Below are 6,645 nucleotides of genomic sequence, written 5' to 3'. Positions count from 1 at the left end.
GAGAAACGATGGCCCTCAGCTCTTCCTCTGCGGCTTTAAATCGCTCCAGGGTGGGTGTTGTCAGACCCTTCACGGCTCTCATCAGCAGGGCTTGGGGCTGGGCTGAGGAAAGCTGCTCCCCGGGGGTCTGCAATGAACAGGGACAAAGCCTGTTGGGATGGAGTATTTCCATTGGGCAGCTGCCCTGGAATAGTCTGTTTCCGCGGGAGGCTGGCAGGGCCTAGTGAGCGTGGAGACTCCGGCTGAGCCCTTTTCTTAAAAAGCCTCAACAGGTGCCGAGGTTTCCTCAGTCTTTCATCCGCTCCCCTCGCCCCCTCTGCCTGAGAAGAAATGGGAGCCTCTCAGCCAGTGCTGGGACCCCAAGGGCCACCCCATTTCCTCCCTCTCTAGCCCCTCCTCCCAGGAGCCCAGCTTGTGCTGAGGAAGCCCCAATGGCCTGCAAAGCCCATTCAAGTTGCTTGTTGAGTGCAGCCGAGGGGTCGCTGGAGAACCTGCCCCGCGTCCCATCCCACCCCGAGCGCCTGAGCAGATTGGCTCAGCAACTCTAGCAGCCCACGGTGTCTGCGCGGAAAGGACTGAGAACAGGCCCCAACGGAAATGCCTCTTCCTTCCCCACCCCGCAGCGTGTGGCGCTGCCACAAAACAGGCAGAAATCGCCGGCAGGACAGAAAGTAGCTTCGACTGAAGGAGCGAGTCTGCCTGGCTGAGGAGAATCCCAAACTGTGGGCTTCTGGGGCCAGACCCTTGTGGGTCAGAACTCACTGGGCACAATGTTAGTCCAGGGGACCTGGTTCCAGGGTCTTCTAAACCCAGGGCCTGGGGTGCTGGAGGCCTTTGTCCTGGTGTCTCAGGCACCTCCTGAGTATTACTGCAGCTGGCCTGCGTGTCTGGATCAGCACCGTCTGTCCTGGATGGCAGCAGCTGAGGACACAGCAGAGCACACCAGAGTGACACACTCGCATAGCTACTCCAGCCCCCCGGCGTGTCAGAAGCTCCCAGAATTGCAGACTTTTGTATGTGCTGCAGGGTGCTCTGTCACTAATCATCAGAGTTACAATGGTGTCTCAGTGTCTACAAGTGCAGGGATGGGCCTCGTATGATTTTCAGCAGTGCCTGTGTGCCATGAAAAGTGCATCAGAATCAGGCACCTGAGTCAGGCACTTCTGCGAATCCCACTAAGCACTTGTGTACTTCTTTAGGTGCCTAAACCCCTTTGTCAATCTGGATTATTTGCCTTATGCAAACAACCTAGAGAAACTCATAAAGACTGGCTGGAGTTGATGACGTGCAGAATGTTTCCTTTCAGCTCCCTGAGCAAGGGGCAGGTAGTTCTCCTGTCAGAGATACCAGCTCCGGGAGACATTAATACACACAGCAGGGGATGCTTTCCATTATCTCAGTCACAAAGCGTCATTACCATTGTCATATGGGAGCTGCTTGGTAATGAGGGGATGGGAGCGCACTCTTCTTCCTGCTCTTCTGGACTCCCTTTTCCCCACTTCCCCTTCGACTCAGACGGCTCCTCCTTCGTCCCTGAAGCAGAAAGAAACATTCGTAACATTTCGCTTTTCCATGTGTTATCCCTGGTTTACAGAGGACGGAAGTCGGGCCCAGAGCCCTGAAGCGACTTGCCCAGGGTCAGACTGAAGGTTGTGGGCAGAGCTAAGCAGAGAACTCCGATCTCATGGCTCTTCGCTGGGGGCTTTTACCACATGAGGCTTCCTCTGATCTAGGGGCCAGTTTCTTTTCCATGGTGTATTCTACTCTTCCCCTCCCCTTGCACAGCGTTCCTGTCAGTGATGGGCAACAGGCCTCATTTGCACTTAACCCCCCAAGAAGTAATGACTCAGCTCTGGTACGGTTCCCAGCTGTGACCTGCTGAGACCTCTGGAGCATTTTACTGATGAAACAGACCCGATCCAGGAGACAAGAAATGATTTCCTACAACATCCAGCCTCTCTGTTCTCCTTACAGCCTGGAGCAATGTTAGTACTCCCCACCCCACAGTGCCAGACCCCCAGAGGGGGGTGATCTGACACTGTCAGCTCTCCCCACCTCAGCGATGGACCTCGGCCACCCTGTCCAGGAGGATCCGGCACTAAATGGATTCCAGAGTCTGAGGTTCCCATCACTGTCCCGTGAGAAGCCCTGATGTGTAAGGCTTGTAGAGTGACTGGTGTGAGTATTCCTCACATGCTCCTCGCCACAAACCATGTGGATTGAATCCTCACCTGTAAGATCCAGTTCAACTTTTTCTGTGTTCTCCTGCAGCTTCACCTCCTCTGACTCCACCTGGGTCTCAGCTGTTTTCTTCTTCAGGGACAAGTGCGTCCACCTTCGTGGTGAGGAAACTGTTCTCTCCTCATTGCTCTCTGCCATCGAGGTGTCAGATTGGCTACAGACACAGAGTCTTTTCATGCCTGATAAGATGGTCCATGAGCATTTGCTTCTCTGGGGCTTCTCTGGCAAGGCCTGTTCTTGCTGGCTGAGGACAGAGCATGCCTCGATTGCTGCAGGTTGGAGGAACACTTTGTGCACAGGGATCTCTCTGTGCTCCCTAGAGGCGAGTCTTTGGAAAAAGGAACGAAGCCTGGAGTAGAAAGAAGGAGGAAATGGGTTTTTCTGTCATTCTCTAAAGGAAAGGAATTAGTTTGCCCAGGATTCACAGATCCAAGAGACTGGTCTTTTGAAGCCAACTGCTCCTCTAATAGCCAGCCAATTCATACAACCAAGAACATAAGCAACACAAGATCGCCCAGCCTGGGTAAAACTGTCTGACAGTAGCCAGTGCCCCAGAGGGAATGAACAGGGAATGATCAAGTGATCCATTCCTGACGCTCATTTCCGGCTCCTGGCAAACGGAGGTTAGGGACACCATCCCTGTGCATCCTGGCTAATAGCCATTAATGGACCTCTCCTGCATAAATGTATCTAGTTCCTTTTTGAACTCTGTTAAAGTCTTGGACTTCACAACATCCTCCGGCAAAGAGTTACACAGGTTAACTGTGCGTTGTGTGAAAAATACTTCCTTTTGTTTGTGTGAAACCTGCTGCTTATTAACAGAGACTTCAAAGGGGGCACTAGGATGTGACTCAAGGACCATTTGATCTGTAGTTAAACACTGTACCCCTGAACTCTACCCCCATGATTAGACCCAGCTGAAGACACATGGGACCGTGGTGAAACAGAAATTCTTCTGCAGACGTTCTAGGGCCTGTGTTATGTAGGGGGTCAGACTAGATGATCAGGACTGGCCTTAGAGCCTTTGAAACTATGAATTTCTGAACCTAAAGATGGCTCTAACTGCTAGTGTGAAGGTTGCTGCTCCTGTCCAAGAGGAGATACTTTGTCTGAGGTTTCCTTGGGGAGAGGCACCTGGATCCCTGTTCCCTCTTTCTCATAACCTTCCTTGGACAGAGCACATCACAGGTTCTCCCCTTTTGTTCTCTAACAGGAAACCTCCATCCACCAGATCTGTAATTCCTCCCTTGCTAGCACAGTCGCTGGCTACATTTCCTAGCCTGACTCTCACCTCATGGATCTCACGCCTCCTCTGCCATTGGGCAGACATGGAAACAGCAAAGGTCAATTTATATTTTCTTTGGTCATTGCCTGGGTCTAGTTGCAAAACTGCTTCATTATTAACCCCACTCCTTTGTGCACAGAATGTTGGGACTCTGGGAACAGATGGGGCCAAGCTGAAAACCAATAAACCTTTGTTCCCAGAGAACCCAGTAAAAGGAACAAAAGATTGTCATCAAGAAGATTTGAGGGTCTGGAAGGATGGATTTGCAGCTGCAAATATGTTGATTTAGTCTCAACTATTTCAATATCTGGAATTTATTAGCATGGGGAAAATAATCAGTAAACTTTAAATGAAGAATTTCCCATGCTATTTATAACATGCAGTCAGAAGTTTGGCCACCAACACAATAAGAAAGAAATCACACCGAGACCCATGACCAATGTAGGCTACAGTTTATTTAAACCCCTTTCCTGGAAAGGAATTGCAGGGGGGAATTTACACATCTATTGTATAACCCAATGGGGGTATAGTAGAATTTGTAGAGAGTTTTGAAGTCTATCTCCATGAGATTATTTCTGAGAGAACTGCCAAGATGACAGCCAGGGGATGGGAGTGGAGCTGTATCCCTTTCAATAGCTTAAGATTTATTTCTTCTGCATTATTTGATCTCATTTATGTGTGTTTCAATCATGTAAAGTCTGAGATAGATATTGTCTCAATACACATACATTAGCCAATCATTACATGAGACAAAAGGTTTAGATTCACAACTTGAAGGCAATGAGTGAATTAGAACATAACAGAACATAAGAATATAAGAACATAAGAACGGCCGTACTGGGTCAGACCAAAGGTCCATCTAGACCAGTGTCCCGTCTACCGACAGTGGCCAATGCCAGGTGCCCCAGAGGGAGTGAACCTAACAGGCAATGATCAAGTGATCTCTCTCCTGCCATCCATCTCCACCCTCTGACAAACAGAGGCTAGGGACACCATTCCTTACCCATCCTGGCTAATAGCCATTAATGGACCTAACCACCATGAATTTATCCAGTTCTCTTTTAAACGCTGTTATAGTCCTAGCCTTCACAACCTCCTCAAGTAAGGAGTTCCACAAGTTGACTGTGTGCTGTGTGAAGAAGAACTTCCTTTTATTTGTTTTAAACCTGCTGCCTATTAATTTCATTTGATGACCCCTAGTTCTTGTATTATGGGAATAAGTAAATAACTTTTCCTTATCCACTTTCTCCACATCACTCATGATTTTATATACCTCTATCATATCCCCCCTTAGTCTCCTCTTTTCCAAGCTGAAGAGTCTTTAATCTCTCCTCATATGGGACCCGTTCCAAACCCCTAATCATTTTAGTTGCCCTTCTCTGAACCTTTTCCAGTGCCAGTATATCTTTTTTGAGATGAGGAGACCACATCTGTACGCAGTATTCGAGATGTGGGCGTACCATCGATTTATATAAGGGCAATAATATATTCTCAGTCTTATTCTCTCTCCACTTTTTAATGATTGCTAACATCCTGTTTGCTTTTTTGACCGCCGCTGCACACTGCGTGGACATCTTCAAAGAACTATCCACGATGACTCCAAGATCTTTTTCCTGACTTGTTGTAGCTAAATTAGCCCCCATCATATTGTATGTATAGTTGGGGTTATTTTTTCCAATGTGCATTACTTTAGGGGCAACTCCAAGGGAAATACTATTTATGGAGATATCAATCTAAATTTTACGTGAGTTTTGGTATCTTCCCTTTAGGTTCTATCCATGGAAATTCACCCATACTCGTCTGCTGAAAGATAAAATCATGGAAATCTGCCTCCAGAGAACGTGGAAGGCTGACGCAGAAGGGGAACTGAAAGATGCCCACATTCAAATCAAAACGGAACATTGAGAACTGACTGTTGCAACGCTGGCCCCACCAGTCCCTAGGACGGGGGTGGCCAACCGGAGCCTGAGAAGGAGCCAGAATTTACCAATGAACATTGCCAAAGAGCCCCAGGAATATGTCAGCAGCCCCCCATCCGCTCTCCCGCTCTAGCCCCCAGCACCTCCCGCCCACCAGCAGCCCGGCCAATCAGCGCCTGGGAATCTGGGAATTACCTTCTGTAAAAACTCATCTTCTTTCGAACACCTGTGGAAATTGGTTCAAGAAACTGATTCAAGAAGTTGTTGACAGATGGATAGTACGCGTCTATCAGCAGCTCCTTGGGTCACCAGCCGTCGTCAACCAAGCCAGTTGGCAGACTGAAGGCAGGGCAAGAATGCTGAAGCAGAAAGTTCTTTGCTGTTGGGATACGTGACATCACAATAAACTTATACATAAACACACCTGGACACCCACCCAGAGAGACGCACCCACAGAAGCTAGTAACATTTATAACATTGAGAGATGCACCCAAAGTCTCTAGTATCAGAGGGGTAGCCGTGTTAGTCTGAATCTGTAAAAAGCAACAGAGGGTGCTGTGGCATCTTTAAGACTAACAGAAGTATTGGGGGCATAAGCTTTCGTGGGTAAGAACCTCACTTCTTCAGATGCAAGTCAGACTTGCTCCCAATACTTCCGTTAGTCTTAAAGGTGCCACAGGACCCTCTGTTCCAAAATCTGTAGGAATTTTGATTTGGGGGAGGGGATCATAGGTGCTGACTGCACGGGGGAAAAATTAGCGGGTGCTTAGCACCCACTGGCAGCCAAGCTCTACCCTCCCCCCCAGCCCATCTCCCGCTAACCAACTCCGCCCCCTCCCTCCCAGGGCCTTCTGCCTGCCACAACACACAGCTGTTTGGCGGCATTCAGGACGCTCCCAGTGGGTGGGGGAGGAGCAAAGCCGTAACTCACCCAGAGACGTGATTTTATTAAAAGGTTCGGAGGCCCAGAAACACGTTGACAATGTTCGAAGGCCCTGTGGGAAGGAGCAGAGCGTTGGGCCTGTGGGGTCGATACGATGACTCAGTGGAAGCTCTTTGGGGCAGGGAGAGCTTTGTGTGGCTGGGCAGGGCCTAGCAGAATGGGGCCCCGGGCTCAGACTGACGGCTGTGCAGCCAGTGGCAGGACAAACAAATAACAGTGGGGCGGGGGGGGGAACAAAACGACACATCTAATCGTTG

General features: G+C 49.3%; 1 long non-coding RNA gene across 1 annotated transcript; it reads right to left on the bottom strand.

The window, feature by feature from the left end:
- Positions 1-1,460: 1,460 nt before the first annotated feature.
- Positions 1,461-5,852, bottom strand: LOC135980237 (uncharacterized). Its single transcript, XR_010597404.1, has 3 exons — positions 5,641-5,852; positions 2,232-2,590; positions 1,461-1,533 (listed from the first exon to the last, which is right to left on the bottom strand). It is a non-coding gene; the product is annotated as an uncharacterized LOC135980237 (long non-coding RNA).
- Positions 5,853-6,645: the final 793 nt, after the last annotated feature.

Source organism: Chrysemys picta, unplaced genomic scaffold (genome assembly GCF_011386835.1).
Source record: "Chrysemys picta bellii isolate R12L10 unplaced genomic scaffold, ASM1138683v2 scaf2311, whole genome shotgun sequence".
NCBI lineage: Eukaryota > Metazoa > Chordata > Testudines > Emydidae > Chrysemys > Chrysemys picta.
Note: the sequence above shows the minus strand (reverse complement) of the source record. Positions and strands in the feature narration are given on the sequence as shown.